Source organism: Adiantum capillus-veneris, chromosome 12, assembly GCF_014529385.1.
Source record: "Adiantum capillus-veneris isolate H3 chromosome 12, ASM1452938v2, whole genome shotgun sequence".
In the NCBI taxonomy this organism is placed as follows: Eukaryota; Viridiplantae; Streptophyta; class Polypodiopsida; order Polypodiales; family Pteridaceae; genus Adiantum; species Adiantum capillus-veneris.
This window is the reverse complement of record NC_140942.1, coordinates 52,384,860-52,399,627: the sequence shown is the minus strand read 5'-3', so window position 1 is coordinate 52,399,627 and position 14,768 is coordinate 52,384,860.

Here is a 14,768-nt window from a genome sequence, read left to right as displayed (position 1 = left end):
CTCTATATCATCCATCTTTTGCTTTTTAAACTCTTCATCCCTTTGCTCTACCTTCCTCTTGAGAACTTGTGGATAGGACGGCACATAGGGATGACAAGCTGTGTTTCTTCGGTTTCTTTTTGTCTCTTGTATTGCTGATCTTTTCAAGCCGTTCATCTTTTCTCTGGTCAAGTGGTTTGTTCAAATATTCCTCCTCCTCATCTTATGCTTCCAAACCCTCTCCATCTACTTTCTTTTTCTCCTTAGCTCTCTTCTTTCGTCGTTCTTCCCTCAAACTTTGAGCTACCTCCATGATCTTTGCATCTATGTAAATGGAACATGTTCTGTCATCCTGTGCTTGACTCGCACTAGAGGAATAGTGATGTCTTCCTCTTCCTCTTACTCTTCCTCAACCAAGGATTGGAATCTATAGGGTGTATCTCTGTTTTTTGATTTATTTCACTACTCAGTTGAATGTTTGATTCCGTGACTTAACTATTGGCTACCTTGGTCTTTGAGCTCTGCCCTCTTGTTTGTCTCTTGCCATGTGTAGAATCTAGATGAGAAACTTCCTACAGCCTAGACCGCATGTTTAGATTTTTTTGAGATTCCGTTGGCGGTAGTTGGTCAATCATTCCTAGGACTTTGTATGATATCCTTGTCAACACTGACCCCGCATCCATATATGTTATGTTTTTGTTGCTTCTCTTGAGGTTGGCTTTGACAAGGTTTTCCAATATATAGTTTCCCAAGTCACATCGGACCACTCTCTGTTCTGCAAACCCCATAGCCATGAAACCTTGTAATGGAATATGGCTAGTAACATTGATTGTAGTGTAATTAAAGTAACAATAGTGAGAATTTCTTTAAGATAATTCTTATAGAGCATTAGGAGAGTACTTGATTAAAGGTAGAAAAGTGAACATTATTCCTAGTTACCTTGGCATGAATAATACTTGCAAAAGAGAGAGAATTAGAGAAAATGACGATGGTTGAGGACCGGATTTACTTGGAGCCGGTCCCCCTCCAAAACGCTTTTGTATTATAGATTCTTCGTTGAAGAGAGACTTGGTACGATACATACATTTGTGTTCCTTGAGACCTTGTTGATGCCATGAAGATGGTAAAGCTTTATGCACCAATATTATGCCCGTAACTAACTGGCAAAAGTGTTAACTTGTTCCTGGCCTCAATCCCAAGACCTCAAACACCTTCAAAGGTAGAGAGAGCTAGCATGGAGTGAGGGAAGATAATAGAAAGGAGAAGTAGCATACGAGAAAGAAGTAGATTACTCTTGGAGCTTATCTTAGCATAGTTATACATATGGTAGAGAAGATGAGCATGCAATTGAAGCTTGACTCTTGGTTGGATTTGAATTCCATAGCCAAGAGGGGTTGGTGTAGGCTCTCTACTTCTCAAGCTTGGAGAATGAGATAGTGTGTGTGCATTGCCTTGGTCGAACCCTGTCTCTCCAAGCACTAGCTTGCACCCCATTGGCTCATACCAAGTCTGGCCAATCACAAGCTATGGTCAAATCAAGCAATAGAGGTAGCATTTCGGCAAGTGTCTCTCTTTTCCCCTTTGAGAGAGAGAGAGAGTTTGATTAATAAATTAAATGCTTCTAACCTCTCATTGGATCTGCCTAAAGGCCATCCAATAGGCTTTAGGCACATGAAGGGGGCAACCTAGCTAGGGGTTTGACATGTACCCTTTATGCCTCTTGTGGAGAGGGCTGGGTCTTGAGTGTGTGTGTGTGTGTGTGTGTGTGTGTTCTCTCTCATCCCCTACTCTTAGGGATCCCCCCCATCTATGTCGGAGTCATGATTGACTTTGAACACCACAAGCACCTTAGTCATCTCAAGCACCTCAAGCACAAGCCTAGCTTGCCTAAGGTTTAAAGTACCTAAAGGTCCTATAGGTTTGGCTCTGTATACCTTGGAGGCTTTTGCACCTTCAAAAGTTGTGAAATTAGCCACAATGGCAGCTCCGTCTCTAAGTAAACAAGGTCCTTGTAGGTGAACTTGTGTCCTTGTTACCTGATGAAAGCCTTGTTGTTATCTATTTACTTTGTCTTTAGCAACAGGTTGTGGTCTCCTGGAGCAAGGTGGAGGACTTGGTTGATTAGGTCACTTGTGACTCTCACCTTCAATGTAGCTCCTTATTTGTTTGTTGATGTAGCCTCGTCGTTGTACTGGATGGAATTCATTAGCTCATGTGCTCTCTAGAAATATGTTCTCCATGGAGGTAGTTTAAAAAATGTTTCCATCTGTAGACACCTTGATCCCTCGATGACCTCCCTTTGTTGACGTAAGGTCCACAACTCTTTTGCAATGATTGTGGTCTTGACTTTAGTGCCATCACTCGCTTGAAATTTCTTGATAAATACTTCGACTGGTATTTTGGCGAGCTCTTCTTTTGAGATGTGAACCTTTTCATTCGAGAAGATCTCTACAACTTCATAGGGAGCAACTTCCCACTCCTTCATGTTTCTACTGCGAGGCATTCTATTCAATATGGTGAAGTATGGGTGTCCGATGTGGATGTAGTAGGCTAAACTATAGCGGAGTTCTCTAGGTTGCAAAAGGCTCTCTAGCTCCCTCACTCTAAACTGATTGAATGCAATGAGGTCTAATTTTCCCATCTTAACGATATGTTCCTAACTCGAATGCAATGTGCATACTTACCTTGCTTGCTCACATTTCTCATGTCATACCCCCCGCGGCTAAGACGGCTCATCATTTGAAAACCTAATCATTATTTGCTCTTGATTTTGTAATTCTGGCTCGTTGTAAGTTGGCCCAAATTTTGACGTGTGCCAAATCCTTCCATTTTTGACATGCTCAAAGCTCTTGCTTTGAAGATCTGCCGTTTGCTTTCGGAACTTGAATCCAAATTTCTTGGCTCTGTTTATTAATTTTTTATCATTACTAGGTTAAAATACAAAGAAAGGTACTAAAAATTATTATTACTTGGACAAAACTTTTGCCAAAATATTCCTCACACTCATATGTAAATACTCTCACTCTAGGCATCTCACCCATTGAAAATTGTCAATATGGCTCACTATTATGTCTGATAAGAGTAAAATTTTACTAAAAGGCAATAAAAAATAAAAAAATTAAGCGATAAAACACATTTTATACATTGTACACATAATATCTCATCATCTTGCAGCTTAAGATCTTGCACTATGCTGCTCTAGCTATTGTTACCACTACAAGAGGTCACTTGAATTTTGAGGCCACATTACCGACATCACTGGCGAGCGTCGGTATATGTTTGTGTATTTATGGAGGGAGCTAAAGTTTTTTTTAAATTTTCATTTTCAAATTTCTGATGTCTCTTCTGGCAGGTCTTCCGACGGCAGCGTGAATGCGCATTTCGACGCCCCTTCCGATGACTGTTCCGATGCCTGTACCGATAGATGTACCGTCGGTGCCTGCGCAAATTGAAACCGTAGGCTTTCTCTGCGCATTTCTCCTAATTCTTGCGCCACATCTCAAGCTCTCCTCTTCACCCTCTCTCACAAATCGTGATACACGCCGTCGAAGGTGCTAATCTTGCTTGTGGGTTAGCGTATAACACCAAGGTAAGATTGTTTTCATGTTTTCTTGTAGATTTAGGGTTTAGGGTTTAACTTTGTGTTTGTGTGTGCGTTTTTGCAGGTTCCAGGAGTTTTACAACAACTTTCATTGCTCAAATAGGACTAATGTGAGTGCTCAAACCTTTAAATGCATATTAAGTTTATTTAAATTACTTTGTATATTAAGAAAAGAAAATTTCATGCTTTAAACTTTGAATGCTTTAAAAGAAATAGGATTTGTTATGTGAAATTTCATTTTAAATTATGGAAAAAATTTGTTTAAGTTTATGAAAAAATCTTGTTTTGAAGAAAAATTCTATTGAATTATGTCGTTTTTCAAATTATGTAGTTGATGGGGTTTATGTTTTAGGTTAAGTTTAAGTTATAAGTAGTGTTATATTAGGTTAGGTTACATTAAGTTAAGCTACGTTGTTATGTTAGGTTATACGTTATGTTAAGTTAGGTTATCTTATACGTTAGGTTAGATTAAGTTAAGCTACGTTTGGTTAAGTTATATTATGTTAGGTTAGGTTAAGCTACGTTAAGTTATCTTATATGTTAGGTTAGGTTAAGTTAATCTACGTTAGGTTTAGTTACATTAGGTTATGTTACGTTAGGTTAGGTAAAGCTACATTATGTTAAGTTAGGTTAAGCTATGTTCGACAATACGACAAGCTATAGAGCTTACCCACAATGTATATTAAAAACAACACAATGGCAATCCGTTCGTCAATACGGCAAGCCATAAATCTTACCCACAACATATATGCATTGTGGGCAAGCTTTATGGATTTATGTATTGGCAACGGCTCGCCATTGTGTTGTTTATATGTCCACGAGCGGATTTCAAGTCCTAAAATAGCACCATGGCAAGCCGTTTGGCAATACGGCAAGCCATAGATCTTGCTTACAATGCATATGCATTGTGGGAAAGCTTTATGGCTTGCCGTACTGCCAAACGGCTCACCATGGTGTTGTCTATATGTTTGCGAGCGATTTTCAAGCGCTAAAATTACCTCGTGTCCCTCAAAACAACACAATGGCAATCCATTCGGCAATATGGCAAGCCATAAAGCTTGCCCACAAGGCGTATGCATTGTGGGCAAGCTCTATGGCTTGTCATATTGCCAACAGCTCGCCATTCTGTTGTCTATATATCTGCGAGCGGTTTTCAGGTCATAAAATCGCTTCGCAACTCTAAAAACAACACAAGGTGAGCCGTCTGCCAAATTGGCAAGCCATAGAGCTTGCCCACATCGCATATGCATTGTGGGAAAGCTGTATGGCTTGTCGTTTTGCTAAACGTCTCACCATTGTGTTGTTTTTATGTTAGGTTATGTTAGGTTAGGTTTAGGTTATATGTTAGGTGAGATTGTAGGTTAGGTTAGAGCTATCGACGGCATAATAGTCGAGAAAATACAAATGGACTTCAAATATGACTCGTGTACTTCTAAAAACGCAATCGGACTTCGAAGATGACTCGTATACTTCTAAAAACGCAAACGAACTTCGGTTAGGTTAGGTTATAGGTTAGTTAGATGTTATAAGATATGTTACATTAAGTTAGGTTAGGTATAGATTTTATGCTAGGTTAGATTATAGGTTAGGCATAACGATTATAGGTTAGGTTAGAGCTAACGTCAAATTAATAGTAGTAAAAACGCAATCGGACTTCGAAGATGACTCTTTTACTTTTAAAAACGCAAATGGACTTTGGTTAAGTTAGGTTATATGTTAGGTAGATGTTATAAGTTAAGTTATATACATTAAGTTAAGTCAGGTATAGGTTTTACGCTAGGTTAGATTATAGGTTACACATCGCAATCGGACTTCGAAGATGACTCGTGTACTTCTAAAAATGCAAACGGACTTCGATTAGGTTAGGTTATAAGTTAAGTTACATCAAGTTAGGTTAGGGTTATGTTATAGGTTAGGTTAGATTAGAACTAGCGTCAAATTAATAGTAGAAAAAACGCAATCGGACTTCAAAAGTGCACACAAACTGAAAGAACCTTAATATATAGTCATTGATCAATAAAGTGAGATTATTATCCTGTGGTCCTAATCTCCGTGCACCTCTATACTGAGGTGTGCAGGGATCGGGCATGGCTAGAGAATGTGAGGTTGTTAGAGCTAGCAGAAAATAGTTGAAAAAATGCAATCGGATTTCAAAAGTGCACACAGACTTCAAGAACTTTAATATATAGTCATTGACCAATAAAGACAAGATTGTTACCCTGTGGTCCTAATCTCCGTGCAGCTCTAGACCGAGGTGTGCGGGGATCGGGCCTCGCTAGAGAATGTGAGGTTGTTAAATCTTGTAGTTATAACAACTAGAGTGTTTTAATTATTTGTTGCATCATTGGTAGATAAGGTATGGACGATTGGATGGCGTGTCCCTGTTCTCATTGCAAGCATCAGATCTTTCGAAAACAAAAAAATATGCGACCAACACATACACAATCATGGTCTCTTTCCGATAGAGCAAGTACAAGACCTGCGTTATCGATCTCATGGTCTAGATATTGAAGGTCAAAGTTCGCAGGTAGATATTGCTCCAACTTCATTTTAGAGAAGACGATTTCAAATGCGCAGCCATCGACTGAGTCCTCCCAACCAATACCTGAAGCGGCATTTCAAGAAGTAGAGATGGAGCAGATGTTGGACATGTTCTTTGACATGGATTCCAACATAGAAGGCGACAACATTGAACGCAGTACTGTGGACCAACCTCAGTCATCCCCTTCATATCGACGGCATGATAGCAACAATGAAGAGGACAAGATGATGCAAAATCTTGCACGCATGCCACTCTACACTGGTGCAAAAATCTTAGTTCTCCCTACTGCATTGGCAATGCTTAATTTGTAGTCTGTCTACGGTTGGTATGGCTCCTCAGTCACATATCTTTTCAGGTAAACATATTTATCCTAAGCATGGTAAAGTGCAAATTACAGTTCATATAAAGTGATCAAAGGGCTGACTTGTTCATGTAACGTCAGGTTGTTGAATGAGTAAATCTTGCCAGAATGGAATCACATGTCCCCTACCCATCCAGCCGCTAAAAAGCTTCTTACTACTTTGGGCTTGGATTATCAAAAAATACATGCATGTCCTAATGATTGTATACTTTTTTGCAATGAGCATGCAAACCTGGAATAGTGTCCCAATTGTGGATCAAACAGGTACATGGAGGACACACAAGGAAAATTTATTCCATCAAAGGTCCTTCGACACTTTCCTATCATTCCAAGAATAAAGAGCATGTTCAAGTGCAAGTCCATAGCCGCTTGATGACATGGCACTCAAATACTAGATCGACAGATGATGTTATGCGGGTACCTGCTAACTCTCGTGTATGGAAGCACATAGAGGAAAGTTGGCCTACATTTAAGAACGAGCCTCGATGTATCCGCTTTGATCTGGCAATGGATGGAGTAGACCCATTCGGATTACGGAGTTCGTCATGGAGCACGTGGCCTATTTGTCTAGTTAATTATAATCTTCCACCATGGATCGCTATCAAGAAGGGCCATTTGTTGTTGTCATTGATCGTCCCAAGAAAGTACAAAGCAAAGAACATGGACGTCTATCTAGAACCACTTATAGAAGAGCTCCAAATCTTGTGTGGACAGGAATCGATGTGGTTGATATGTTCCAACCAATCGGATGAGGGAATGTACATGTGCAAGGCATTCTCATGTGGACCATGCACGATTGGCCAGGGTTCTTGGCCAGGGTTCGGCGAGTGCTCAGGTAAGTGCCTTTAAAACCCTCACATGCATGTGATTCATGGCTATGTCAACGATTTTAAATATTAATATGTGATGTTTCAGGCTTGAGTTACTCAGGCAATAATGCATGTCTGAAATGTGGTCCTCGAACTGGCTTCCGCCTCTTTGAGCATTTGAGCAAAACAGTTTACAAGGAGCATGGTAGATTTTTTCCTGAAGAACATGAGATACGTGGCCCAAACATATGCAAACATGATATGCATCCACTGAAAGAGAGCGATTGGAAAAACATGTGGCTGGAGAGGGGAGATTGTATGCCACCTCGAATGAAAATACTTTCTATTTTCCATGATCTCCCGTACTGGAGTGACCTGCTGATTAATCATTTGCTCGACCCAATGCACATCTTCAAGAATGTGGGGGAGATCATGTGGAAGACCATCACTAGAAAAAGGTAGATCAAGGCCCAAAGAGATGACGTGCAGGCTGTGGGTCGAATGCCAGAGATGTGGCCTCGACTTAAACCCAATGGAAAGTGGTCTATACCAAAAGGTCCATGGGTTCTGAGTCCCACAGAAGAGCAACAAGTGAAGAAGACTATATCTTCATTCAAGACTCCCACAGGGTGCATGCGATGTTTGAAAATGGCTTTTACGAGAGATGACAATCTCAGTGGTCTTAAGTCCCACGATTGGTACAAATTTTTATAGTTCATCTTACCAATTTCCATAAAGGGTTTGTTAACCCTCACGGCACACGGACACCCATCACCTACGATGGACGCGTATTATGTATTCGATAGAGTTAGGTACCGGGCTTGTCGGACCAATAGGGAAAGGTAGAGTGATCGTCGATGAGAGGCGCACTTTAACTTGGACATTCAAGGGATTAGTTGGTTAAGCATGGGCGCCCAAGTGTGAATGGGGTGAGCTCCTATAAAAGCCAACTAAACCTAATTTTTACTCATTCTCTCATTTGTGCAATTGAAGAGTGCTCTTGCTCCATCTCCATCTTCTTCTTCTTCACCTCCTTGTGTGTGTGTGTGTGAGAGAGAGAGAGAGGGAGAGTGTGTGTGCGATCGAGCATTACGAAGGCACGACGGCGGCGAAGCGGTTGAGCGCGGCACGACTGCAGCTTCTTCTTCATCGCGGCGAGGAATCCACCACGAAGGCGAGCGTAGAGCGGTGAGTGACACACCCTTTGTTTTCTTGAGCTTGCTAGTTTAGGCTTGTTGTGTGCTTGGAGCCGTTTGTGGCTCGCATACGGTGTATTGGCAAGTCCCTTGCTTCGACAGTGCGGCAAGGAGCGCACATTTTTGGCGCCGCTGCCGGGGATATGCCCTACACTAAGCTCGGTTAGCACTTTACGCTTCCTTGTGGTGCAATTTGTATCATAGGAAAGGCAGGGAAGGAGTGTGTGGAAGATTTCTGTTTTTTGCGTTTTTTGCAATTGCTGTCAAGTTTCAATTTTTGCTATTGTCTGCGTTTTTCAATTTCTGCAATTTCTGCGTTTTCAATTTCTGCAATTTTCTGCATTTCTGTCAATTTGCTGCAATTTCTGCGTTTTTTCTGCAGTTTCTGCAATTTCTGCGTTTTTTTCAATTTCTGCGTTTTTCTGCATCAACAAGAAAAAAAATAAAATTTTTTTTATCGAGATCGGGATCATTTTCCCCAAGCCCAAGCCCAAGCCCAAGCCCAGGCCTCAGTCCTCAGTCTTATGATATATACTAGACTCACTCTTATATATATACCCTACTCCCTCAAGAGAGAATGAGAGCATGTGGGACAAGTCCTCCACTCTCCTCCTTTCTCTTCCCACTTGCACCCTTAGACTTTCTAGTTTGGGCCTAGTTCCCTACTGGAAATTGACAGTTTTAGGGATTCCGAGGGCATAGAGTGACCAAACGGAGAGCTGTAAAGCACGGCACGACCCTCTGACCGATACGCTCATTTCGAGCTATCACACGGCCCATTCCACGACACGCTCTAAAAAATCTAGCAAAAAAACAAACAAAAAACACGCTAAAAACTAGTCACAAGGCCTCCTAGAGCAGCTTTTTGACACCTTAGGGTATCAAAAGCACATGCACTTACGCTCTGGGCGGGTGCTAGAACACGAGCATATTGAGGGTGCCTCTGTTCATACGGACACCCATTACCCATCCACGATAAGCTCTAGACCCTCAGCGGGGACACAAGGTAGCACCACCCAAGACCCTAAAATAGCCGCTAGTGATTCCTCCTCCGACTCAGAAATCATGGAAGCATACCCTACCCAAAACAGTGAGAGAGAAGGCCATGCACCTCCCGAAGCTCCACAGCCTAGTACTAGTATGTTTAGTCGTTTCATGGAACACGGACACCCATCACCTACGATGGACGCGTATTATGTATTCGATAGAGTCAGGTACCGGGCTTGTCGGACCAATAGGGAAAGGTAGAGTGATCGTCGATGAGAGGCGCACTTTAACTTGGACATTCAAGGGATTAGTTGGTTAAGCATGGGCGCCCAAGTGTGAATGGGGTGAGCTCCTATAAAAGCCAACTAAACCTAATTTTTACTCATTCTCTCATTTGTGCAATTGAAGAGTGCTCTTGCTCCATCTCCATCTTCTTCTTCTTCACCTCCTTGTGTGTGTGTGTGTGAGAGAGAGAGAGAGGGAGAGTGTGTGTGCGATCGAGCATTACGAAGGCACGACGGCGGCGAAGCGGTTGAGCGCGGCACGACTGCAGCTTCTTCTTCATCGCGGCGAGGAATCCACCACGAAGGCGAGCGTAGAGCGGTGAGTGACACACCCTTTGTTTTCTTGAGCTTGCTAGTTTAGGCTTGTTGTGTGCTTGGAGCCGTTTGTGGCTCGCATACGGTGTATTGGCAAGTCCCTTGCTTCGACAGTGCGGCAAGGAGCGCACAGGGTTGTTTGAAAGATGACATTAGAAGAACAATCTACAAAATTAGTGAATTGGTACGCTGGATCAGTTCAAAAGAGATAAGAGAAGACAACATCGATGCAGTATGCTTAAATGCTATTGAAGCAGTGTGCATGGTGGAGAAGTACTTTCCAAAAAACATTCTTACCATCCAAATGCATGTACTTGTGCATGTGGTCGATGAAGTTGCAGTTGCTGGGGTGGTCCATAGCAAGTGGATGTTCTTCTTGGAGAGATTTATGAAGACTTTAAAGGGGTTTGTTAGTCAAAGGGCTTGCCCCGAGGGTAGCATGTCTGAAGGATGGCTTCAACAAGAGTCTCTTGTCCTCATCAATGAATTTTTGGTCTCAATTGATCCAGAGATGCCCCGAATGTGAACTACTGAGGTCAACGTCAAGGTGACAGGGGATGGGCCGCAGGGACAAGGCATTGTTAGGAATATAGACATCGTTATGAGATTTTGCCTTCTCAACTGAGACATCATGCAAAATTGGCTAGAGAGGTACAAAGCGGAAAAGCAACAACATTTCACAGATCGCCTTCAATTCAAGCACAACCATGCAACTAGACACCTTCCTTTTCCAGACAATCTTCAGAAATTGCCTGACTTTCCAACTGGGCGGTGGTTAGATGCGACTCTCTCAGAGGCAAAGAGGAGTGGAGTGTTGATTATTGAAGAGGAAGAGGAGATGTCAAGGGGTTGCGATTGGCATGTACATTTCACAACTTCCTTTTTGAGCTCTACATGAAAATTAGTTTTCTTTAATAACTTTTAGTCTATTTCAATTTTGTGGATGCAGTATCACAAATATGGAGCTTTGTGGTCACATGGGAAGCTCTTCAGAGTGCAACAGATCGACGAACAAAGGGTCACTTTTGACAGTGGTGTTAGGGCAAGCTTCATCCAAGAAAGTAGGAGTAGTGCTAGGGATGAGAATACAGAGACTGGCCAGCTTGAATACTTTGGCTACATCCAAGACATCTTGAAGATTAGCTTTAGAAAGTTTGATATGTTTATCTTTGATGTCAAGCGGTTCAAAGTTATTACCAGTGGCCCTAATGCAGCTGTGCGCAAAGACAAGAGTGGATTGATTCAAGTGAACTCTAGGAAGGTGTGGACAGATGTGCGGGATACGTCTGTACTTCCGTACCATTGTGAACAAGTTGTGTTCATACACGATCCACTATGGACAGAAAATGATGAGAATGATCTGTCTAAACCCTGCTGGCTCTATGTCGTTCAAGTTGCTCCACGTAGCAAGCAAGTGTGTGAAGGATTGGATGTTGAGCTCGAAGAGGTGATTTGTGAACAAAGCACATAACCGACTCCAACTTTAAGTTTAGATTTTGAGGTGGATGTCAGCATTGAGCAATTGTCTGAACCTAGAGATGAGGTGTCAAATAGTGAAATTGATGCGGAGAGCGACGAGGAAATAGAGTTCGATGACGAAGATGTAGAAGTACAGATTCAGATAGACATCTTTGGTGCATCATATCTCATAGAGGATGAGACAATGACTTTTGCTAGGAAAACTTTTGCATGGCTCTTTTTATTAGTCTACAATACACTTTAGATTTTGGTCATTTATGTAGCAGTTTCATTGATTTGTTTCATTTGTGTAGCAGTTTCGTTGATTTATTTCATTTGTGTAACAGTTTCGTTGATTTGTTGTTTGTAGTGATTAAGCATTTCTTACGTAAACTAACGTATTTTGTGGGTGTTGTTTGTGTATGATTAGCCATGGCTGATGACGATGAGCCCTACTCTCCTAGTTTTAGTTTTCCAGTCACTCCGGTTGGCATGTCATCCGAGCAGATGGGCTCGTTTTTGTCTCAGTTCACACCTGAGCAGATCGCGATGGAACAGCACCTTTGGGGTGCAGGTACCTCTAGACCTACTACGACTGACCCTACGCCCGGGACTAGTGTTGTCCCTACACAGAGAGGCCCCACACCTCAGTCTAGTGTGCCCCCTATGTCTAGGACTCGTGTGCCCTCTACACTGACGGGTGGTTCATCCTTGAGATGACATCGCCGTCATTTTGGACGCGGTGGTTGTTGTGGTAGGGGTTCTACCGATGCGTCCACACCACCGAGAGAGCGCCCACCACTCTCTTCAGTAGATAGTTCACCGATGGACACACCACATACACCTTGGGAATCACACGAGCATGATTCTAGCAGGGTTACATGAGTAGGAATGGGGTTGTTGTGGCAGATAGGGTGGGAAAGAAAATGTGATAGAGGATTCGACAGCTCTGTACGATTCAGTTTGGTCATACTGTGATGGAGATTTGGGAAAATCTCGATCTTGAGAGAAAGAATTACATTGTCGACGCCATTCAGAGAGAGTAAAGGGCGACATAGGGGTATGATCAGGTCTCGAACGCCTGGATTTTGAGTGTGGCGAGGTCCACAATGTCACATCGTCGGTCAGAGGCCAGAAACAGGTTCATGGACGGTGATTCCAAGCCGGCATGGTTGGACGTAGAGGAGTGGATTAGGATTGCACGAGAGACACAAGACAATCCCAATAGATTTCAACAGCAAAGAGATGCAGCCAGAGCATGTTTGGATTCTGCTGGACTGTCACATCTTGGGAGTGGAGGTTATGATATACTTCGACATGAGTTTGTAAGTATTATACGCATGATTTAAATTATGATAGTATATATGTTATTTGAAGATTTATATAATGATTAAACCATAATTTTGCAGGAAGTTTCCGTGAAGCGCCTTCCGACACGCCAAGAGGAGAAGTATGGGTACAAGCATGAACTTGTGGCCCTTTTGACCCAAGCTACAAGAGGAGGGAGAGGACGTCAATTGGGAGGCATTACCATGAGGGATTCTCATTCAATGACCTCTTGCATATGTACAGTTTTTTAGTACTTATGTTGTTGGTTTATGGTTATGTTTATGGTATGGTTAAGGCTTGACAATCAACTTATGTTTATGGTTATGGTTATGGTTATGGTTTTGGTTATATTTATGGTTATGGTTATGGTTTTGGTTCAAGTGATGGTTATGGTTTTGCTACGATGGTATAGCAATCGTGCTATGGTTATGGTTTTGGTTCAAGTGATGCTTATGGTTTTGCTATGATGGTATAGCAATCGTGCTATGGTTATGGTTATGGTTGTGCAAGGTCATGGTTATGGTTACGGTTATGGTATAACAACAAGTTATGGTAATAATGGTAATGGTTATGGTATGGCACACTGGTTATGTTTATGGTTTTACAGTTTTCGACTCATGTTTTAATCATGTTAACAAGTTATGTTATTCTGACAATTTTGCTAATTGCCATACACTCGCTCTTTAGCGTCAGCTTGTAGGTGGAGTGTGGTTGCTTCTGCACTCTTCCTTTGGGCAGAGAGGGCTGTTTTCTTTTGCTGCAGTACATGCAGCATTAGCTCCCAACCCTCTCTGCCCAAATTATTTTTGCAGGTTTTGGTCGTCGGTATAGGTTACGGTATCACCGTCGGTAGGGTCGACGAAATAGGCGTCGGAATTCAATTCATTAATACAGGTGCTTGTTCCATTGATTATTCCAATGCCTATTAATAGGCCTACTCCGACGCCTGCTACACCGATAGACATACCGATGCTACGATATCGATGTCTCTACCGAGGCTTATTTCAACGCTTTTTAGTTTAAAAATTAGCGCTATTTCGTCGGTACCTGCGCGACTTCTACGTGACCTCTTGTAGTGTACTCCCCCCTTCCTATTTTTGACTCATTCTGGATGAAGGTTTATGCAATGTGCATGTATGTGAACAACGTGTCTATGCAAGGCCGTGGAATGTGGTCTTATGATTCTTATGGAAGAGATGCATTGGGTAGCAATATGTTGTGAAAGATGTGGGAACTAAACGGATTGTTCAGTGGTTCCTGCTAGCGAGGTGTCATCTAAACTGCATTTGCCAAACAAATTTTTTTAAAAGACGGTGGTGCAACCAAACATTGTTGGCCCAAGGAGAAGGCAACAACACCTGTGTGAAAGTTAGCAGGCAGATGAAACAATGCTTGAGCAGCTGCTTGATGGAGGGTTCAACAAGTCCTAATTTGATGTGTATGTCAAATGTGGCATTTAGCAGGCAAAGATGGCTTTCCACACTCTTGGTCCGGAGGCTCAAAGGTATTGAAGATTGGTGGATATCTCTATCAAATTGTGCTATTCTTGGAGGTTTTGTCATCTGGAAGTCCTCTTTATGAAGCCAACTATATTCACGGATGAGCGTGAACCTTTGGAGATGGAGCTTTAGTACTCGGACTATCAAAGCTTAGGTTTGGGCACCGTTCGACACACGTTGACCATGAGAGACTTCTCATGAGGCTATCTGAAATTTGAAGTGGGGTCGGGCATACAACTAAGGTCCTGGAGGTGTGAAGGGGAGTAAAACAAGTGCACTTGCGTTCAAGGTTCTGCATTGGAAGGACTCCTTAAGTTGAATTAATAGAACTTTTTTTTTGGGAGGTGGGAAAAAAGCATGCAGGGGTCAAGGACGGGATGGAACTAAATAGAGGGTGCTACTGCAGAA